Consider the following 24749-nt stretch of genomic DNA (forward strand, 5'->3'; position numbering starts at 1 on the left):
AGTTCGGCTTAGTTCCACTATGGATACATATAATATTTTAATACTTTCTTGACATAATATACATATACCTGAGCATGTTTCTTTCCCCATGTTCCAAACTACCACACCATTCCAAAGTTTTTCAGTTTGTGTTCTTTCTTCCCCTGTTAATAATCTGATATCTTCTAAAACAATAATATGTGCATCTACTGCAGCACACTATTGTAATATATCTATTCCCCTTTTAAGATTTTTCTGTTTACATTTAAAGCTGATATTTTCAGCTTTTAAGAACAGTTAGTATAATAAAATGTTTATCTCTTTCCTTTGTTATTTTTTCTAAGCATTATGTTTTTGAATTTATTTTCCTTTCTTTAACTCTTTTCCCTACTGAATTCTTTTTATTTCTTACTGTGCAACAATCCGTTTCTTCCTCACGTGCCTCCTCTGTTTTTTTTCCTTAATATTTTCTTTAACCTCATGTATAACCACTTTATCAGTTACATGTTTTGGTGCATGTTCTTGTATAACACATTCTTGTATCTCTTTATCCTGTATAACATCATTTTCATTTTCTTGTACATTCATTTCACATTCTAGCCATGAATGACCAGTATTGCCACATTTTTTCACTTTAAATTACATTTTCTTTTGAATTATGCCCTGTTTTACTTCATAAATAACATCTTTTTTATCACATTCATTGATTAAATGATCATTTTTTTCCACAAAAATAAGTTTTTGGTTGACCCCTGTATTTCATAAAACCCCTGTTACCATGAATATTAATAATACTAGGTACGTGCATAACATTATCATTTTCCATTTTCAGTATTACTCCACATTCTCATCCCCCAGTCCATAGTCCTCTTTCATCATATACTTTTGTAGTGTCCATTACTTCTTTACATATAGTTAACAAATGTTCTTTTGTTTCTACTTCAGTTCCAAACTGTATCATTATTCTTTTTTTTTACCTGTAAAAAGCTTGCACAACATATTCTGATCATGGATAAATATTTTTCTTTAGTTCATATGCCCCCCAAAAAATTTCCATGGCCTGCCCAGTCTCAAATATCAAGTCACAAAAAGTTTCTTTATTAATTAAAATGAATGCTCTTACCTCATTTGCTTTGACACCCAGAGGTGCTATGACAGAGTACCAAATCTTATACCTGTCCAAACGTTCTTCTTTTTTACAGCTTACATGTACTGTGTACTTCTTTTTTGTTTCTTTTATTTATTTTTTCTTCTTTGCTCCTTCCCCCACAGTTTGTGCATAAGTTTTTGTCTCTTGAACTTTTTCTGGCACAGTCTCTTCTCCCTTTTCTTCTTCTGTTTTCTCTATGATGTCACTCCATGAAATTACTGCTCCACTTTCTGGTTCACTTTGGTTTACCATTTCTTCCAAATAATTATCCCACAACCCTCCCGATTGTAGGGTTGTAATTATGCATTTCTCAAAGGTAATTGTCTGTCCTTCAAACAATCTCCTCTGAAAGTTTTCCTCTGAATCCATCCCTGTTACAGCTACAGTCGCATTTTCATAGATTCATAGGTTCATAGATCGGTACTAGGCTGTCAGCCCTAGGGCTTGTACAAGCCTAGCCATAACAATTCCCTGGATATTTCTTCCCACAATATTTACTTCCCTGGATCCCTGTCTAGCAGGGCAACTGACATGATCCCCGGGATGAATTTCCTTTCTATCATCCAATCATCAAGGTTCCTTTTGAAGAGGGCCAAGGAGGTGCTCTGCTTGACATGTATGGGCAGTCTATTCCACAGTATGGGGAGTCGCTGGGTCAGGAACCTATCCCTCTAGCATGTTTTGTTCATTGTGACGACAAGGTTTAGATCCCTGGAGCATGTGGCTCTGAGAGATTGGGATTTCTTTAAGTGGAGCATGTCTAACAGCTCAGGGTTTGACATGGCCTTGTATGTTAAGCAGAGATCGCCTCTGAGTAGACAATATGCCACAGAGTATAGCTGGAGTTTTTTTTAGATGGTCAGGATATGGCATCTGCTTTAGGCCTGTGATTCTTTTAGTGAGGTATTTCTGCGGCCTTTTCAGCTGTCGCAGATGTCTTGTGAGGTATATACCAAATGGGGCGTTATATTCTATAATGGGTCTAATGAAGGATGAGTACAGTGGGACAATGACCACCTTTTTTCCTTGATGAAAAGCCCTTAGTGATGAGGTGTGCCACATAAAAGGATTTCCTGACTGTTGTGGCGATATGGTTATCGAAGGTGAGACCACTGTCCACCTGTGTCCCAAAGTCTCTCATCACACTTTCGGTGTTTAGTGTACTGCCACCTATGTGGTAATTCATGGGTACATGGTTTTTCCCAAAGGGGATAACTATACATTTCTTGGCATTAAGCTTGAGCCCATGGCTCTGGCACCAAGCATCTGTTTCTGTAAGGCCCTTTTGTAGAATATCCACATAATTTGGGGATTCAGTAATGGCTCCCAGTTTGCAGTCATCTGCAAACTTTGTTAGCCAGAGTCCATTAGTGTTGGCCTGTACTTCAGAGAAGTAGGTGCCAAACATGAGTGGTCCCAGGACTTAACCCTGAGGTACTCCACTTGTCACTTGTCTGGAGCTGGATTTGGAGTCTGCTACTTTTACAGTCTGGGTTCTGTCAGTAAGCCAGTTGGCAACCCATTGAGTGATGTAGGGATTTATGCCCGGCTTAGTACATTTATCTATGATTCCAGAGTGAGGGATGGTGTTGAAGGCCTTGGCAAGGTCCAGATAGGCTGTGTGGACCACCTTACCCTCGTCCACAGCTCTGGAGACTGATTCAAAGAAGTCAGTCAGGTTCAGGAGACAAGACCGGCCCTTCACGAACCCAAACTGGGTGGGTTCCAGTGTTTGAAGGTTGCCAATGTCTTCGTTTATAAGTTCCTTGATAATGCATTCTATGCCCTTGCAGATCAAACTCGTCAAACTGATGTGATGGTAGTTCCTGAGATCCAAGGTGGATCCCCCCCTTGTGGAGAGGGATAACTGTAGCTGTGCGCCACTCAGTGGGCACAAAGGCTGAGGTGAGGCTGTGATTAAACATGACACTTAGGTGAGCTGCCAGTTCATTTTGTAGTTCATGTAGTACACAGCCAGGGATGTCATCTGGTCCCATCAATGCTGTATTCTTAGCTTCCATTATCACTGTTTTTTCTGCACCCAGAGCATCAGAAAAAAAAAAAAATCTGGTAGCGATTCTACCATTTCAGCTACATTTTCATCAACCTTCACTTCATTTTCAGTCAAAGTTGAATCAGCCATATTTTCTTCCTGCTCCTCTTGGCTGCCTCTGCGCCTGGACAGGAAACAGGAAGACAGGATGTGTAACACAAATCTTTCCCCCGATTACCAAGAGTAGGGGAAGTTCCCTAATGCCCTGGTCAAATTTCTCCTAGTAATATAAAGACCACCTTCGGTCTCCCCTGAAAAGAGGCCACTAGCCTAGTGGGACTAACCTGGTTAACAAAGGATAAATAAAATGAAAATAAATAAATGTTGTGCTGCTGATTTGTTATATTATTCATTCCTGACTGTCATTAGTTTTTGTTTTACATCCAGTTCATGAAAGGCAAGGTGCTTATTTCTGATTATTTCCCAAAGCAAGGTGCTTATTTCTGTCATTTCTCAATGTTCCCTTAGCAATATTTTAACAATTACTGAGTAGGATGTTCAGCCTCACTTGAATGATTAGATGCCATTCTGTCTTGTATGCTTTGATCAGAAGTTAGGTTACCTAAATAATTAAAATTAAACCATTCACTTTCCTTCAGCAGTCATAATTTTCATAAATTTTTCCACAATCCTATTCCACTTTAGATGGAACAAAAGCTGGATAACTGCAGATTCACCTTTCATCAAGAACCAGTACAACATAAACTATGTTATACCTAATATTCAGTATCAGACATTTGAAACCCTTGTAGAGCTGTTTGATTTTATCCTTTATACTTCTAAGTCATCCCTGTCATACCTCTCATCTAGTATATTTTTGTTTCTACGTGTTATTTATCATTAGTGGCACTCCAGTCCTTCTGTCCCAAATACCCTCCATTAGCAAACACTTAATTTTACCATCTGCTTTCTAAACAGATACCCTGGTTAGTTTCCCACATGCTATGGAAGTCTCATTTTGTATTCAGTCTAACATAATATTTTTATATACACAATAATTAGCCTACTTCTTAGAATATTAATAGTTTGCCATAGTTGCAAACCTTACAGTGTTGAAAGGCAGTAAGTTATTTCAGACTTTTCGGGTGCTATCAAATCAATAAATTCAAGAGGAATTACTTATGAAAAGGTAATATGTATTCATGCTTTACATGTATATTCAAACCTTTAGTGTCAAATAAACTACAATACTGGTTAACTTCATCAAGTATTTTCTAAACAAGTGCTATGTTTAATTTCACCATGTGCTCTTAAATTCTAGTTTTATATTCATTCTGAAGCATAAATCTAGTATTGTTTTCCCTACTTCTAAGAGTATTAGTAATGCATCATAGTTCACAAACATTACAGACATGAGAGAAACTATAATATTACTCACAATATTGCCCTAAGACAATACAGAATGTAACCAAGTCTGTTACCACCTTCAGGCTGTCCCCCCTTTATTTTCTTTTCTACCTGATACAATACTCCATTCTACTTATCCACTACTAATTTTTCTCTGTATTCTTCTCACACTTTGTAAGTTTATAGGTTTGTACTAGGCTATCTGCCCTTGCGGGGATTTGTGAGCCCAGCCAGTTTCCCTTTTTGGTTAGAGATTGGTCTTTCCCATCCCATGGTCAATAATTATATGTATTACCCCTAACGAGAATAACTGGGATCATGCCATAGATATTTTGAGGGGAGCCATGCATGGAATAAAGCATTTAGGTGCTGCCTTTCTCCGTCTATTAATAGTACAGGGGACAGTCCTGGGGTACATTTTCTGTTTCCAGTCCATAGCTCCAAGTTGTGCTTGAGTATGGACATAGTTGAACTTTTCTTAATGTTGATGGGGAGTCTTTTCCACAGCAGAAACACCCATCCCTCCAGTCCATTTTGTTAATGTTGCAGAAGAGGTTTAGATCCCTAGACTGAGTATTTCTGATGCCAGTGGACTTGCTAATGTGCAGTAAATTCATCAGTATTGGGTTGGAGGATTCCTTGTATGCCAGACACTCACGTCTTAGCAGTCTGTAGGATACTGAGTATAGTGATATTGCTTTGAGTTGATCTATATTAGACATGTTGTTTAGGCCTTGTATCCTTTTAGTAAGGTATCTCTGTTTGCTTACCAGTTGTTGCATATGTCTGGGCACATACATAGAAAATGGGGTATTATTTTCAATGTTTGGCTTAATGAGGGATGAATAAAAGGGAATAATGACATCCCTAGATCTAGACGCAATCCCTTTGTTTGTATGCTATGCAATATAGAAGGGCTTTCTTACAACAATTGACACATGTTGGTCAAAAGTGCAGTCACTGTCCACGAGTTCCCAAATCCCGAATAATTAGGTCAACGCTTAGGGGTGTATTGTCAATGTAGCAATTCCTTGTTGTAGATGACTTCCCGAAAGATACAAGTAAGGTATCTTTCTGCATTCAGTTTAAACCCATGATTTTTGCAGCAGTTATTTATTTGGGGCAAACATTCCTGCAGGATGGCTGTCATTTTGGAATTCAGTGAGTGCTCCTAACTTGCGGTCATCTACAAACTTAGTCAACCACAGCCCTTTGGTATTGGCTTTTACTTCAGAAAAGTAGATGCCAAACAAGAGGGGTCCCAACACAGAACACAGAGGGACTCCACTGGTGACGTGTCTCTTTGTGGAGGTAACTTCCCTATTTTGATTTTCTGTGTCCTGTCTGTGAGTCAGTTGGCAGTCCAGCAAGTAGCATGTTTTATTTTCCCTCAGTTTATTTAACTTTTCTACTATGTCTGAGTGGGTTGTTGTGTCAAAAGCTTTGGCAAGGTTGATAATTGTAGTATGTACTGTTTTGTCTTCATCCATTGCTTTGGAGACCTTTTAAAAAAAATCACCAGGTTGTGTAAGCATGGTCTACCCTTGAAAAATCCAAACTGAGACAGTTCCTGTATTTGGAGGTTTCCTATGCCTGATTGATTAGTTCCATGATAAGTTTTTCCATGACTTTGCATTTGAGGCTAGTCAGACTTATGGGTCTATAATTGCCTGGGTCTGTGGAAGGTCCTCTCTTATGCAGGGGAAGAATGACTGTAGCTGTTCCCCATTCACTTAGTACAAAACCTGTATAGTGGCAGAAAAATAATATAATATAATATAATATAATATAATATAATATAATATAATATAATATAATACTGTGTTAAATAGTATGTATTGCTGTGTTTTTCTTCCAGAGTCATTATGTTACTTTTATTGCTGTTCCATTCCATATCTGCAGCCATACAAATCTCTTTTTTTCTTACTCATTCCACATAGTTTATACAAATGTCCTCTTCCAGCTTATTCATACAGCTGCTTGGCCATATGCATCTCATGATCTCCCATCATCACAATGTCAGGATAGGAGATGTGTCTTCTCCAAGCAAACATCAATTTTTCTCTACCAGCACCATTTTACTATCAATAAAGTACTCCAATCACAACTGGCACAATATTGCATCTTACATTCTTTTATTTTATTTTTAATACTCATATCTATTCTATCCATTCAGTATAACATGCACCATATTGTTAACACATCTTTTATTTTGCATTGTTTTTACTTCCTAGAGGCACTGTGGGCATTTATCACTTCTTATTAGCATTACTGAAATATATCTTGTTCTCCATATTTCTTTTCTTTCCATTTATTTTATATAAACCTAATCATCTTGTGAAGTCCCTATACTGGGCCAGTAATCAAGGAGCCTTAGTCCTTACCACTGACACTGGTTGGGGACGTTCACATGGAACAAAATAGTTACACACAGTATTTCCAGATGTATCTCTCTGCACCAAACACAATTTCCCTTAAGAGCACACAGGGAGCACACACAGTACTGGAGCTGGATTTTCCTCTCCAGGCCCTAAATAAGATTCCACTTTTCTTTCTGCAGAAACCAGTGCTCTGTGCCCCTGTTCCAAGTAACACACACACACACACACACACACACACACACACACACACACACACACACACACACACACACACACACACTTACAGACACACACACACACACACACACACACACACACACACACACACGCACACACACACTTACAGACACACACACACACACACAGACCTGGGAAAAGCTGACACAGATTTACTTACTCTGCTACCCTTTACCCAGAATATAAGATAGTTACACTGCCACCAGCCAGCTACTCTAAGGCTCTTACAAGGGTACTCAGTTGTACTGAGTAAAATTAATACTAGTACCAATGGTAATGCTGACCAAACAGCAAGGCTTTCAGGAGCAGTCACAGTGTCACTAAATAAATATATGTACTCTCAAAGGTTAAAATATTTTCTAAAAGACTTGCCACAATTAAAAGTTTAAATATATTTAATAATAAATAATAAAAGAACATGAAAATACTAATTATCTATTTACAATTAACACCAGAGTTTCAGTCACAGGAAATATTAAGAATAACACTGAAGGAAAGGTTCATGCAGATACAGAAAAACAATACTTAACTAATTTACTATATTTTCCTGACTGATCTAACAAATTACTGTTACCTAGTTCACTTACTAGAGCAAGGCAAGATGACATGGTTGAGTGATATGTCTTTGTCAGGTTTCACAAACAGACTGATGATTGGTAAGTGACATCTCTCACTAATATCTAAATATCATTTCAGTGCTGGCTATAGAATGACATCATATCTGGTCACCTGACTCCGATTCCCACACTACCCCTTTACTACAAACTTGGCCAGGATCTTGCACATATGTGTCACAATAAACACACATAGAGGTTTGTTAAGATGTGTTACAGCATCTGGAAGCTGTAAAAAATGTTGGCAATTCTACTCCTCCTACAGAGCTACTAAGCCAGACTTCTCACAGACATTTCATCTGTGGCTGCAGTCAGAACTGTGAGATATGATCTTTATGGTCTAAACCAGGTAATTTAATTTCAGATTATTTTTCAAAGTTAGCTGGACAGAGATTAACCTCTTCTATTCCAGTACCCTCTGTTACAGTATAGTCATTTCAACAGTTACAATAAAGTCTGACATACAGGTGTCTTTTTCTCTCCATTAGGCCCCACTGTTGGTACATTTTTAACACAAGCAGCTTTACAAATACATTTTTCAACACAAACATCTGTACAAATTACTTTGATATACAAATAACATATATATATATATATATATATATATATATATATATATATATATATATACGTCTTTACAAAACTCCAGCTATCTATGCTGGCATATGTTACACATCCACTGCCTTACTTCTGGCATAGCTGGCAATACCTTACATTATCACACATCTAATCCACCCTGCCGTCCTTCATTATATCGGTTATTCTCATTATATTTACAAATGTATTTTGCAAGGTTTTGCAGCAATATATGCTTTGCATTAGTATCAACAAGCATACTTAGATAAACAGTAATGTTGAAATATCAGTATGCTAACAAATGTTTTCAACTGTTTATTAATATTCTAGGCCTCACCCATACAACCAGCATATCCACTCGCAAGGCTCCTTTTTATTTAGCATCAATACAGGAAGAAAATGTGTACTAGAAGTTTTATTTTGTATAAATAGTTGTTGAGCATATGATTGCATTGCAGGAGAAAATAAGTTAAATTTCACATTTTCTACAGTAACTTTTTGAGTAATCTTAGTTCGTAGGTTCATATGTACTTAATAGGTTATTGATCATTGAGGATCTTTAGAAGCCTAGTCCTACATTCCCATGAAGTTTTTGGCTCTTGTAATTTAAGTACGAATAACCTAGAGCTTCACAGAACATTTACATGTTATCCCTATCCATAAGGAACAAGGGTGCTGCTGTACAGCTAACCAGGGGGGTAATTTGTGGTTTCCTGTTTGTTCATCCAGATCATCTTTTTTATAGATTAAGGGAAGTAATTTGCTCTACGTGGAGAGGAAGACAACTCCAAAGAAGTGGTATTCTAAGTTATCTGCATACACACACACACACACATATATATATATATATATATATATATATTTTTTTTTTTATATATATATATATATATATATATATATATATATATATATATATATATATATATATATATATATATATATATATATATATATATATATATATATATATATATATGTACACATGACCAACATATTGTATTTATGTTGCAGAAAAGAGTAAGAGCTCTTGAGTGGGTATTTATTCCACCACTGGACTTGCAGATATGCAATAGGTCAAAGAGGTTAGGGTTTGTTGAGGCTGAGTATGTTAACCAGAGATCATCCATTCAGTAGTCTGTATGGTACTGAGAAGGGGGACAAGTCTTTGAGATGGTCATTGCAGATTTTTATGATTTAGACCCTTAATTTTCTTAGTGAGAAAGCATTGTGGCCATTCATGTTGTGTTAAATGCTTGGACAGGTACATACTGAAAGGGGTCTTTATACACGATCAGCCTAATATGTGCCAAGTACAGTGGAGTTATCATATCCCTGGACCTAAATGCCATACCCTTATTAATCTGCCCAATGAAAAAGGACATCCTTGTAATAGTAGATACATGGTAATCAGATGACAGTTTATTGTCCACATAGTTTCCCAGGTCCCTAACTACAAAATCAAATTTCAGAGGTTTATTGTCAATATGATAGCTGCAAGGGATGTCATGCTTGCCAAGGAAGATTGTTATACATTTCTTGGCCATGGTTATGACACCAGCTAGTTGTTTGGGAAAAGCCCTCTTGGAGGATTTTGGTGCCCTCTGGACAGTTTATGATGGCAGCAAGCAGTCATATGCAAAGTTGGTCAGCCAAAAATCCTTTGCATCAGTTTTTACCTCCAAGAAATAAATGCCAAAGAGAAATGTCTCAAGGACTGAATCCTGGGGTACACCACTAGTGACAGGTCATTTAGAGGAGGTAGAACCACCTACCCTCATTTCCTGAGTTCTCTCTGTGAGCCAGTTTACTGTCCAACAAGTTACATAGGAATAAACATTTAGGTGGGACAGTTTATCAATAATACCAGAGTGCAGGATGGTGTTGAACACCTTTCCGAGGTCTAGATATGTGATATGTACTAATTCTCTCTCATCCATTTCTTCAGTAACCTTCTCAAAAGCAGGCAGGATCTACCCTTGACAAAAGCAAACTGGCTTTGGTTAAAAGTTTGTAGATTACATATGTTCTTATTAATTAATTCCATAATGATCCTCTCCATAGCCTTACAGATGAGGCTGGTCAGACATACAGGTCCGTAATTAACCAGGTCCATTGATGCCTCACATTTGCACAGACGGATGACTGTTGCTGTCCTCGATTTGACTGTCACAAAGCCTGTTTGGAGACTGATATTGAATAGCTTCTGTCAAGGATTTGACAGGTCCTATTTAATTATGCAACCATTTCAGAATAAAAACAATTACATACCTATCCCAGATTGAATATATAGAGCAATTATCATATATGAGACCATCTTTTTAAAGGCACTGGTTAATTTTATTATCTGATTTTTAAACAAGCACAGTGGTTATTTTCACCAAGTGCTGTTAAATTCTAGCTTTGTATTAATTCTCTGGCATCAAACATGATAATCTGATATTGTTAATCTTCATTCATTCATCACTGATGGGATGTTGGTTCCGTTCTCAGTACTGAGTCGGCCATATACCAAGCTTGCACCAGCCAAAAACTCTCGAGCTAAGCTTTTACCGATAATACCTTTCTCCCTGTTACCTCGGATCTCGTTTGCCGCATAGCCATAAAGGCGCATTCAAGCCAGTTCTCAGCTAAGTCGAACAATTTTTGATATTTTATAGAGTTTGATAGTAGTTTTCTTGTAATTTTCCTGATTTTTGTATATCTTTGTCTGTCGCTAGCCTTTACCCTTCCTGTTGGCTCCTTTTCTTAATTACCTTTCGGTAACCTTAGTACCATTGGTGGTACGGCCTTTCTCCCTACCCTTGTGGTAATTCTTAAATACCATTGCTGGTATTTCTTTCTCCGTCTCTTAAAAAAAAAAACTATATCTATATATACACATATATATATATATATATATATATATATATATATATATATATACATAAAATCTCCCTTCTAGCCTCCTCTTTGGTTGTTTATTGTATGTGTGTGTATGTGTGTGTCGAAGATGTCTGAAAAGAAAGGTACATCAGGCTTTAAGCAATGCCTGAAATGTAGTAGGAAAATGCCTAATAGTGATGTTCATGAGGACTGTGTGTACTGTTTGGGGTGTCCCATCTCTCGGTGCAACCTTCGTGTTCTATTTGTAAAGGGTTTAGTGCCTGTACTCTGAATGAAAGAAAAAACAAGTTAATTCTGAAGGGCCTCCTTAAGGCAGCCTTTTCAGTGGCTCTTTCTGCGTCGGAGGGCTCTCCCTCTCCTAAGAAAGAAAAGACCACAGTCTGTACCTTCTTCATCGTCTGGTGATTTGGACAAGCCACCTAAACCGAAAATGCCAAAAGTGTCATCGGAGCCGAAGCCAGTCTCTATGACGCCGACCTTATTTCCGTCAACTGTCTTTATGCCTTTGATGCCTGTTTCCGCAGCAATATTGTCTACGGCACCTTTTATTCCCAAGTTACAAATTGCTGCATCCTCTTCGGTACCGAGTGCCATGGCACCGAGCTTGCCTTTGCTACCCATGACTACGGCCCCACCTTTGACTGAGCTTCCAATAACTACCTCCTCACCCATTTCGGTATCGAGTGCCGTTTCAGAATCGAGTCTGTCTACGGTACCTATAACTGCAATAGATGCTCCATTACTCCCCGTCTCCAAACTCGAGACAGCAGTGCTGTTGGACACCACAATATGGACCTGATACTCTCCGTCAGTGGACCCTTTTTTTGGACAGATATATAGCCCCTTCCTTGAGTGGCCAGAGTCCTCATCAGGGATATCCACTTGAGCCACTAGGAGCCACTTGATGTGATACGCCTTGTGGACTAGCTGCTGACAGCCAGGGGGATTCCTACACCCTCTAAGACGCATCCACCTTTCGGACTTGGAAGTGTTTCTCCACAGACTTCATCCTACTCTCCTCCTTTGACCTCCTTGCAGGTTTCAAAGTCTTCGACTCTGATGCCTCTTTCAATACCCACTGCTTTGATGCCGTTAGTGGATCTCACTGTGGCCACGGAACCGACTGTTTGGCCATCGGTTCCTTCAGAGCCAGGTCTTCCTCTGGTTCAGGATTGGGCCATGGGCTCTTCAGTGCCGAGTATGGTCTCAAGTGTGTCTACAGTTCTGTCCATGGTGCCAGGAGTTCTGTCGGCACCGATCCTTCTTGAGGTTCCTCTCTTGGGAACGGGTTCGACGGCGAGGGATGTGACCCCAGTTCCGAGATTGCCATTCTCGGTTCCGGGCTGTCATCCCTCTTCAGTTGGTCCTGCTTTCTGGGAAATGGAGAGGGCTCTTGCTTCTGGAAGCAAACCACCACGTCGGAACCCCAGATGTCCCCTCCACCTGAGCTGCAGCTGACACAAGCCACCAGTTTGGGACATCGGGGAACAAGAGCCACAGAAAACCCTACTGCAGGCGCCCCTTCTTCTGAGTCCTCCTCAGAAGTTCCCACTGAAGCGGTGCCACGGAGGAAGTCATGCAAGAAGAAGCATGTAGACTCCCCTGAGGAGTCTCTTACAGAGGATATGGATTACGATGAAGGGAAAGGGTCCCCACGGTCACCTTCTGAAGATATCTCCTTTGGAGACATCCTTGAAATGTTGAAACAGAGGCGTGACTGGAAGCCCAACCCTTCCTCCTCTGAGTCCATCTTCCTGCAGGCCTTTCGTGCCCGTCCATCTACCTCTTGGGTGACTCCGCCTGCAGATGAGCTAATCCAGCTCATGGTGCAGCACGTCTGGAAGAATCCTGACTTGGTAGAGCCAATCCCACGGAGACCAGAAAAAATTCTATCCCCTTCCGAGGAGAGTCCACATTGGTCTAAAGGTTTACCAGTAGATGCTATGGTGGTGGCGGCAGAGCTCACTGAAGAGAGACAGACTTTTCTTCTGCCTAACAGGGAGTCCCAGTTGGTGGACAGATTAGGGAAGTGAGTCTTTGCTTCATCGACCTTTGCCATAGGGTCCTTGAACTATCTGGCACATTTTACAAGGCTCCAAAGAGACTTAATCTCTGAACTCTCTGGAACTCTATCAGGACAGGTGTCTGACGAGGTCAGTGACAAAGTTGCCTCGCAGCTCGCAACCCTGGAATCCATTTCTAACTCGTCCATGAGGTTAATATCCCATGCAACTGAAGAGGTAGTAAGAGCTGCGGGTTCAGGTGTAGGTATGAGACGCCATGCCTGGATGTGCCTTTATGATTTCACGGGCCCCTTTAAGTCTTCCTTCCTGAATGCTCCAGTTGAAGTGTCTTCTCTATTCGGCCCAAAAGTAAAGGACACTCTAGCCAGGTGTTAGAAGGACAGTAAGACCCTGTCTGCCATAGGTATATGCTTTTGCACTCCCCCCCCCCAGCATTCCTTCTCCAGGAATCACATGAGTGGAAAGTTGTGGCACAAGAAGTCTCAGGGTCCTTTTCATGACACACATGGAGAGTTCACCCCCAGGGACAGAGGGGGTAACTCTTCTGGAAGACACCCCTACTGAGGCAGAGGGAGCCCGTGTAACCAGGGACCCAGAGGTTACTTCTCTGGACAGTCCTACCAGCGCTCCTGAAGAGCGGCCCGATTGCTTTCCTCTGGAAGCAGTCAGGGGACATTTCTCTCTGCATCACGTTGCATGGCAATCGATAACCACCGACTATTGGGTGCAGAAGATAATATCCAGAGGCTACCACATCCCTTTCGACTCTTACCCAAAGCCACCAAGACGAATTCCCGATGTCCCACCCAGTCAAAGGGAAGAAGCAGCTATAGAGATAAAAAAGCTGCATCAAAAAAGAGTCATCCAAGCAGTCCCACCAGACCAATGCAGATCTGGATTCTACTCAAGATTCTTTTTGGTGCCAAAAAAGACAGGGACTGGGGACCGATTTTTAATCTCAGCAACTTAAACAAGTTTGTCACCCAAACAAAATTCCGGATGGTGGCAGTTCAATCCATTCTTCCCTTTTTGAGAAAAGGCGATTGGATGTGCTCCATGGACCTTCAGGATGTGTATTACCACATCAGAATTGACAAACGCTCCAGGAAGTTGCTTCGCTTCCTGCTGGGAGCCAATCACTACCAATTCCGTCTTCTGCCTTTCAGACTCTCTACAGCCCCCCAGAGTGTTCACCAAGTACATGACAGTAGTAACAGCTCACTTGAGACTGCAAGGATTCTGGATGTTTCCATATTTAGACGATTGGCTCCTTACCGCCCCCACCAAGCATCTACTGGTAACGGCCCTGAAATACACTCTTTCTCTGGTGAAATTCTTGGGAATTTCAATAAACTGGGAGAAATCCTACCTGACACTGAACCAGTCCATAGAGTTCATAGGAGCAGTATTCCACACCCACTCCTGTTTAGTCTCTCTCCCAGACCACAGATTACAAAGACTGAGGCATCAACTCCAGGTGATGCTCTGTCAAAACAATGTTTCAGCACGGGAAGTCCTCCATCTCCTAGGTTCCATGGCAGCTTCTATACCAATGGTGCCCCTTGCAAAACTTCACGAGACTCCTTCAATGCCTTCTATTATCTCAATGGTACCCATATCATCATCCTTTGTCCTTTCAGATATGGATAACCAATCATTGCAGACAGGACCTACTTTGGTGGATGAGGCCAGAAACAGAGCTTTGGCACCGCCCCTTCCATTCTCCTCGGCCCAAAGCCACTGTGAACACGGATGCTTCCCTGATAGGGTGGGTGGAGGGCATTTTCAAGGAATGACAGTCCAAGGCACCTGGTCCACAATAGAGGCCAATCTGCATATCAATGTCCTAGAACTGAGGGCAGTGCTTTTAGCATTGCAAGCATTCCAGTCTGTTCTTCCTTCTGGGTCAATTGCCATCCAATCAGACAACATGTCAGTAGTCTGGTATATCAAAAAACAAGGAGGAACCAAGTCCTACCCCTTATGTCGAGAGGCCATGAGAATTTGGCAATGGGCGATAGCTTCCAACCACTTTCTGATAGCAATGCATATTCCCTGGGATTCCAACATGATTGCAGACAAGCTAAGCAGATGTAGTCTCCTGCCTCACGAGTGGTCCCTCAATCCGTCCATAGTGATGAAAATTTTCAGCCATTGGTGCCAGCCTTGCTGCAACCTGTTCACCTTCCCATCAAACCACAAATGCAGCATTTTGCCCTAATTCTCCTGCAGGGGGAGTCCCCAAGGGACTCTGTTACCCACAATTGGCCCACGGGACTTCTATATGCTTACCCTCCCATCCCTCTGATTCCCCAATTTTTGAAGAAAGCTCTTCGGTTGAAAAGCAAAGTGATCCTCATAGCTCCTTACTGGCCTTGACAAGTATGGTTCCCCTTTCTCCGCCCTCACCTACTATGCCGACCGTGGATTCTGGATCCAACTCCAGATCTGATTTCTCATCCCCAAGGGTTGAACCACCTGATTTTAACCAGTCTCAAGCTGACAGCTTGGTTTCTCCACTTCCGCTGATCGCCAGGCAGAACAACCTTTCCTCCCTTGTATGTGACATTATTCTGGCTTCTCACAAACCATCCACCAGGAAACTTTATATTGACAAATGGAAGAGATTTTCAGTTTGGTGTAACCAGAGAAAACTAGACCCGCACTCAGCCCCAGTTACTGCAGTGCTAGATTATTTGTCAAATTTCTTTGAAAAAGGTGCTGTAGCCTCAACTATACAGGTTCACCTGGCTGCCATTTCAGATTTTCATAATGGTTTTGGGAATTCCTCCTTGATCTCACATTGTCTATGTAAAATTTTTCTAAAAGAAGTCTCTCACATTAGACCTCCAATCAAACAACCTATAGAACCATGGAGCCTCACACTAGTCATACAATCTTTGATGCAGCCCCCCCCCCCCTTTGAACCTGCAGCAACTTGTGACATCAAGTTCTTATCCTGGAAATCTCTTATTTCTGAGATCCACACTCTATGCATAAAACGCCCCTATTTAATTTTCCACAAGGACAGAGTATCACTCCAGATGAATTCTTCCTTTCTCCCCAAAGTAATTTCTGATTTCTCCATTAACCAGACTATTGACCTACCATTTTTTCCCCTAATTTTTCAAATAAAGGAGAGTACTGTCTGCATTTGTTAGACGTACACAGACAGTTGAGATTCTACCTAGATAGGACAAAAACAATGCGGAAATCGGACCAGCTATTTATATCATTCTCTGGTCCTAAAATAGGAAAGTCAGTTTCTAAGGTGACCTTATTTAAATGACTCAGAGACTGTATACTCTTCATTTATCATCATGAAAAAGAACTTTTACCACAGAAAATCAAAGCTCACTCCACCAGATCAATGACAACTTCTGTGGCTTTCCACTCGAGAGCTTTTATGGACAATATCTGTGCAGCTGCAACATGGGCTACTCCTCATACCTTTATAACTCAGTACAAATTGGATTTGGCCTCCAGGGGAAGAGTTTCATTTGGCTTATTGGTGCTCAGGAATATTCTTCCATAGGGGCCGCCCAAGTGACACAAGGTAGCTGGGGACTCTGTCCCGTCAGTGATGAATGAATGAAGATTAACAACATCAGATAAAGAAGTTATGTCTTACCATAGTGTTCCAACTGTGTTGTTATCTTCATTCATTACGTCCCACCCTCCTTCCCCCTCCTAAGGCGCCTGGGGGATACTTTGGGTCCAAGTACTGAATTAGGGTACTTGCACAGAAACTGCCTGTGCTTTACTAATAACGGGCAAACTCAATCTGAGGTAACAGGGAGAAGGGTATTATGGGTAAAAGCTTAGCTCAAGAGTTTTTGGCTGGCACGAGCTTGGTATATGGCTGACTCAGTTCCGAGGACGGAACCGAAATCCCATCAGTGATGAATGAATGAAGATCAACAACACAGATGGAACGTTATGGTAAGACATAACTACTTTTTTCATATAGACATTAATTTTGCCTAGTTTTAAGAATATTAATAATATATTCTAGTTTACAAACCATACAGAATTAAAAGAGACAGTAATATATTTTCATGTTTTGCTGGTTCTATCAACTCAATAAATTCAAAAAACATTAATTAGTACAAAAAAACATACACGTTACAGAAATCTTCAAACCTTTAGAGTCAAATAAACTAAGAACTGGTTAACTTCTACAAATGCTTTTTAAACCTACACTATGTTTAATTTCACTGTATGCTATTAAATTCTGTTTTTATTCATTCTTAGACATCAGATTAATATTTTCATATGCACAGTACTTTTGCATGCTTCTAAGAGCATTATTTGTACATCATTGTTCACAAACATTGCAGACTTGAAAGAGACAGTAATGTTATTTTTAATTTGCAGATCCTACCAAATTAGTAAATTCAAGTGACATTAATTGGCTGGCTGATGAAGTGTCAGCAACCCGTTTTATATTAACTTCATCAAATAAAAATAATAATCATTATTTTGCATACATATTGATACCCCGACCCCATATGCAAAAATGGGAAAAAGAGGTTGTGGATGGATTGATGGATTTATTTTCCCTGCATCTCAAGTCATTGATAATGCTCCTTAAAGTAATGTATCCTGCAGTTCCAACTTCAAATATAAAAAAGAAAAAAACATTTTGTATACATTCAGACTTCACAGAGATCTTCAGACATCTAGAGTCAAATAATCTCATTTTAATATTCTTCATAGGTTCATAGGTGTGTATTAGGCTAATGGCCCTGGAGCCTTTACAAGCCTACCCCATAGGATTACCCTGGCATCGTGCCACCCGACCTTAGTTCCCAGTGCCTCTGTCGAGTAGAGCCACTGGAGTGATTCCCGGGATGAATTTTCTATTTCCCATCCACTCATTAAGATTTCTCTTGAAGAGGGCCAGTGAGGTACTCTATTTTACATGTATGGGAAGTCTGTTCCATAGCATGGGCAGTCTCTGGGTTATGAACCTGTGCCTCCAGCATGCTCTGTTGATTGTGGTAATGAGGTTGAGGTCTCTGGAGCATGTGGTGCAGAGGGATTGGGATTTCTTTAGATGTAGCATTTATAACAGAGCTGGGTCAGATATGGCTTTGTAAGTCAATCAGTGATCGCCTCTAAGTAGGCAATATGAGACAGAGAATAGTTGGAGTTTTTTGAGTCTCTCCATATAGGACAAGTGTTTAAGGCCTAGGATCCCCTTTGTGAGGTACTTTTGTGGCCTCTCCAGTTGTTGCAGGTGTCTAGTGAGGTACATGACAAATGGGGCATTGTACTCGATGATTGGCCTAATGAGGGAAGAGTAGAGGAAGACAATGACCTCTTTCTTCCTGGATGCAAAACGCTTAGTAATGAGATGTGCTATGTGTCGCTTCCGTGAGCCATCCGTCTCTGAGTCTTTTAGAGCAGGAGGACTCTAAGAGCCGAAGCATTAGTGCTGGATCCAGGGGACCTGGGTCGACTCCAGAATTGTAAGAGCTATCCTTGCCCTTCAGAGCTTCAGCTCTGGACAACTCGGGTCCAACTCCATCCTCGGCTGGAGGGCTTCAAGGGATTCAGGGGTCAGTGGTGCAGGAAATATCGGCTCTGATACCTCTGGCTTCAGTGTACCCTAGGCACTCAACTTCAAGGTTGCGATATGGCCCTTCTTTTTACCTAGAGAAAGGACATCCCTATCCCCTTTGGATCATATATCTTTAACACCTTTAGGTCTTTGCTCTGAGCCTCATTCTTCTATTCCACTGGGACAGCCACCCCATCCAAGTCTCCAGTCAGTCCTTAAGGACTCCCTTGTCACTTCTTATACCTCACCAGACCATCCCACTGATGAGGTCCCTTGGAAGAGAACATGTAAAAGGAGACACTTCAATTCCCCTCAGGAATCTCTCACTAAACACACCAATTTCAATGAAGGGAGGAATCCCCCAGATCTCCACCCGAAGATGTCTACTTTGGAGACATACTTGAACTCCTAAAGCAAAAAGGTGGTTGGTGTTCCAACACCCCTTCACAAGAGAAGTCGGTATTCCTGGATGCTTTCGGGTCTGGCCTAGCTACATCTTGGGGGACCTCTGTCCTCCAGCTGATGAACTCATAGACCTCATCTCTCGACTGGCATGGATGGAATCGGATACTGTGGAGCCCAACCCTAGGCATCCAGATAAATGTTTAACCCCCCCAAAGGACAGGGCACACTGGAGCAAGGGAGTCCCTGTTAATGCAATGGTTGTGGCACAACCACTAAAAAAGAGCTGTCAGAGCAGAGGTCTTTTGTGCACCCCACTAACAGGGAATCTAGGGCCTCAGACAGATTCACAAATGCATTTATGCTTCACTGACCTTTGCTCTGCAGTCACTGAATTATTTGGCACATTTCACAAGACTGCAAAGGGATTTGACTATAGATCTCTCCATATCTCTTTCTGGGTCCTTGTCTGGGGAGGACCAAAATAAAGTCTCTTTGCAACTTCCCACCCTTCAGTTTATAGCTAGCGTGTCCATGAAGTTGATATCCCACACTGCAGAGGTTACCTCACGGGTGACCAGTTCAGGCATAGCCATTATGAGACATGCCTGATTACACCAGTGTTAGTTTGCAGAACCCTTCAAGTCTTCATTCATCAGTGCTCAGTTTGATGAATCTTTCCTATTTGGCCTGAAAGTAAAAGAAATGCTCTACAGAACTGAGCAAGAATGAAAGACCTTGTCTGCTATAGGGATCCATTTTTCTACTCCTGAAAGTCCTTTTTCCCATTATTAATGAGGAGGTAGAAAGATGTGGTTGTGCAAATCTTTCCAAGGTTCGAGAGGAGATAGTTCTCCCAGAAGCAGAGGGGGAACTCTAATGGAAGATGCCACTCCCACAGCAGAGGTGATCTGCAGAACCATGGTTTCCTTCTCAGATAAACCCTACCAGCTCTCATGAAAGGTTGTCTAACTGTTGCCCTCTGGATGCAGTCGGGGTGTTTGTCTCTGCACCAAAAAGTCTGGGCATCCATCACAAAAGATTCCTGAGTGCAGAGGATTATATCCAGAGGTTATATCATACCATTTTTGCAAATTTCCCCTGCAAGAATGAAGAGAATCCCTGATGTTCCACCCAATCAGAGGGAGATGACAGCATTAGAAATAGAAAAGTTGATTATAAAAAGAGTCATCCAGGAAGTCCCCCCAACCAGATGGCATCTGGAACCCACTCAAGATTCTTCTTAGTGCCAGAGAAAACAGAGGACTTGGGAATCCTGGATCTCAGAATCAGTCCATTTTGCCCCTACTGAAAAGGATGATTGGCTATACTTGATAAATCTTCATGATGTGTACCTTCACATCAAAATGAGCAGGTGCTGAAGAAGATATCTGCACTTCGGGCTGGGAGCTGGTCATTATCAGTTCAGAGTATTGCTGTTTGGCCTCACCACAGTCTCTGGGGTATTCACCAAATGCATGGCAGTGGCAGCAGCTCACCTGAGACTGCTGGGATTCAGAGTGTTTCCGTACCTAGATGACCAGCTTCTAATTGCCCCATCTAGACATCTACATCTACAGGCAAGGGACTACCTGATCCAGTTGTGTTTTCACCTAGGCATCACAGTCAATTACAGCAAATCACAACTCACACCTATGCAGAGTCTGGAGTTCATAGTTGCTTGTCTAGACACAGTCACTCTTCCTCCAACACAAATTCAGACACTCAGATCCCAGGTCAAGAAAGTGATCACACATCCTTCTCATCCTTCTTTCCCAGCATGATTAATCTTGCAGGGCTTGGGATCCATTGCAGCAGCAATCACCCTAGTTTCTTTAGCCAGGTTTCACATGCGGATTCTGCAATGAACTGTATCTGTACAGTGGTCTGTTCTTCGACAGCCTTTATTCACCCCATTCAAGATCACACAGTCTTGCAAAAAAATATCTTCTTTGGTGGCTTCACTTGGACAAAGTTTCTTAAGGCCGTCCTTTTGTTCTTCCCCTGCCCATGGCCACAGTGACCATGGATGCTTCCCAACTGGGGCTGGGAGGCAGTACTTGAGAAGAAGAGTCCAAGGGGTACGTGGTTCCCCAGAAGAGGCCAAGATGCATATTAGTGTCCTGGAAATGAGAGCATTCCTCCTAGCATTGCAGGCCTTTCAAGATGCTCTCCCCTCCAAAGCGACTGCTGTTCAGATGGACAATATATCTGTAGTCTGGTACACCAACATACGAGGAGGAACCAGATCTTACCCACTATGTTGAGAATCAATGAGAGTAAGGGAATAGGCGATCTCTTCCGGCTACTTTCTGAAAGCAATGTACATGCTGGGGAAGCTCAACATGATTGCAGACAAACTAATCAGGCCCATTCTGAAGCCTCACGTGTGGTCTGTCAATGCCAAAGTGGCAGAGAGAAGTTTTCATCGATGGGGCCAGCCATGTTGCAATGTTTTTGCTTCTCCCCTCAACAAATACAGCAGGATCTTTGCCCTGATCCCTCCAAGGGGAGATTCACCGAGAGATGCTCTAGTCCATGATTGGCTCTCTGGTCTTCTCTGTGGTTAGCCCCCCCCCCCCCCATTACCTCTAATCCTCAAATTTCTACTGAAAGTATCCTGTTTGAAGAGCACAGTTATCCTCATTGTACCCTTTTGGCCTTGTCAGATTTAGTTTACTTTCCTCTGGCATTATTTTCTACATTCACCCTGGATACTGGATTTCAATCCAGACCGCAGGTCTCACCCAACAGGAATGGTTCATCCTGACATACAGGCCTCAAACTAGACAGCCCAGGCTTTCTGCCCTGGTCCATCATATTTTATTATCTTCTCAAAAGGCTTCTACTAGAAAGGTTTACAAACGTAAATGGAAGAGATTTGCTTTCTGGACCTTAAGAGGTATTTGAATCCTTTTTGTGCCCCTGTACCAGCTGTACTTGAGTTTGTAGCTTCAATTTTTAATGAAGGGGCTAGTTTTTTTTCTACTAAGGTTCAGTTGGTTGCCATTTCAAACTTCCATCTAGGTGAAGTAATTCTTCCTTCGCTTCTAATAGATTATGCAAAGCCTTTCCCAAAGGAAATTTTTTGCTTAGGCCTCCAGTAGATTATTCTACTCTTCATTGGGATTTAACTGTCCTGCTTTAAGGTCTGACCCCAGGCCCCTTTGAACCTTCAGCCAAGTCAGACATTAAGTTTTTGTCTTGGAAAACCATATTTCTAGTTGCTATTACATTAGCTGTATGATTATCTGAACTCCAGGCTCTGTCCTCCAAGCCTTCTTACCTGGTTTTCCACAAGGACAGGGTTTCTTATAAACCAACTCATCTTTTTTGCCTAAGGTACTCGTAGCTTCTGAGTCTAATATCAACCAAGACATTAATCTCACAATCTTCTTTCCAAATGTCTCAAATATAAGATAGTACATGCTCCATCTTTTGGGTGTGCATAGACAACTTCAGTTTTATCTCCATTGGACCAAAGATTTCTGTAAGATTGACCAGTTGTTTGTATCCTTCTCTTCTAAAAGTTTAGACATGCCAATTTCTAAAGTTACTCTGGCCAAATGTTTAATAGATTGCATATCTTTTGCCTGTAGCAAAAGATGGCTGTCCTTGTCTAAGACCCCTAGAGCTCCTTCCACAAGGTCTATGGCTGTATCCTCAGCCTTTTGGTCTAGAACTTCCGTCGATGATATTAGTGCTGCTGCCACTTGGTCCAGTGCTCATACCTTTATTGCTGATTACAAATTGGATTTGGTTTCTAGGAATAGAGCTGCTTTCGACTCCACAGTACTCCAAAATATCCTTCCATGAGGACCACCCAAATTTCGTCTAGCTAGGGACTCTGTCCCATCAGTTGAGGAATGAATAAAAATGACATCAGATAAATAAGTTATGTTATGTTACATCTGTGTTTTCCATTTTCATTCTTCCTCAACTTCCTGCCCTCCTAACCCACTTCCCTTTGTTCCTGGAAAGAACCAAGGAATATAATTTTGGGAACTATGATTCTTGGTTTGAGCTCCAGTTCTATTTTTTTTAACCTATATTTTTTAAGTTCTCTTAAGGTATTATTCATTGCCTACTAAGGGCAACAAATTTGATCTGAGGTACGTTAGATTGGAGGGGCATTGTGGGTAAAGGGAGGAGCTCGAGAGTTGGATTAGAGTCAGATCAGAGACCCCATTAGCTGAGGTAGAATGAAAATGGGCAACACAGATTTAACATTATGGTGAGTACATAACTTATTTTTTTCATCAAATCAGTCTAAGCTTCAGTTAATGTAGTCTTCTGGTCCTTTTATAAGTCTTACATCCATGTTCTACTTCTTAATAAAGTCATGTGGCTCCTTCTAACTTGCTCAACCATCTTGACCTTTGGTATAAACATTTTAATAGTGATTGCTTTTCAACTGAATCCAATTTATCAATCCTTCACCTTTGACCTCTACTTATGTATCCATACCTCTTAACATACACAGCTGTTTTATCTTTCTGCTCCACACCCATTTGGGTCAAGTGCACCATCTGTTTCTTAAATTGCTGGATAGCTTTTTCTGAATAATCAAAAATAACCATTATACCATCCCAGTACATTTTCAACACCACAGACAGACAACTTATATTTCAATTTTCTCTGTTTATACTCTGAAATCACATCCATAAAGTGAGTCCTATGTTGCAGTGTCACTTCTGAATAATCATGCTATACAAACACTGTCTACCTGCAAGAGCCAATCTACTCCCTTGTTTCCAAAATTTGCACAGTATTTTTCTTTTTCATAACACTATGTAAAACCACCAGGATCATCCCAGTTTTCCATACTTTATCTCTGCTTCTGGTGGTTCCATTCTTTTGTCTGATTCAATGTCTAATGATTGCTTGGCAAATTTGTCCAGTCCGCCATCTTAACTTTTAGCAAGGTGAAATCCATTTTTCTTCTGCCTCCAAAATACCATATATTCTGAGATTTACCCTTCTATTTTTCTTTTGTAACTATTAAATGCTGCTCTGTTTGGTCAAACTGAACTCCATCTCCTACTGCTTGTCAAGCCTCATAGATTCTCACTGTTCATGCAGATTTTCCACCTCATCAACTCTGATCGACCCAGTCAATTCAGAAACACATAAAAGCAGACCTGTTAAATTCTGTAATTCAACTTTAATCCCTTCCAAGCTTTTTGTAACCTCCTTAACATTCAGTCTCTGTACTCAGGTTCTGTCACAGGAAACAGATCTTCATGCTATCTCCTGTCATGCTGCTACATTTTTTTCATACCTTCTCTCTCTCACAGCATTGTTCAAGAGATGACACCAGCGCAAATCTTTAGACTAAGATTTAGGTTCAAACTTAATTCTACAAAGTGTAGAGGGATATAGCCATGACTACAATGCAGGCAGTCCATGTTCGATTAGCAATACAGGTGCCCGTAGGAGCTGGACCTAGAGGATGGGAGTGAGCATCTGCTGCTAGCTCATGCATCTTGAGGGAAAGAGGTGGCTGTGGCTCACCAAATGAGTGATACCTAGTAGGA

The 24749-nt window shown here is 41.1% G+C and overlaps 1 protein-coding gene across 5 annotated transcripts in view; it reads left to right on the plus strand.

The window, feature by feature from the left end:
• The window catches only part of PPP1R42 (protein phosphatase 1 regulatory subunit 42), a 1899850-nt gene that overhangs the window by 1692226 nt on the left and 182875 nt on the right, over window positions 1–24749 (plus strand). The window lies entirely within an intron of this gene.

This window comes from Protopterus annectens, chromosome 3.part1, assembly GCF_019279795.1.
Source record: "Protopterus annectens isolate FY-2018-M chromosome 3.part1, PAN1.0, whole genome shotgun sequence".
Taxonomy (NCBI): domain Eukaryota; kingdom Metazoa; phylum Chordata; order Ceratodontiformes; family Protopteridae; genus Protopterus; species Protopterus annectens.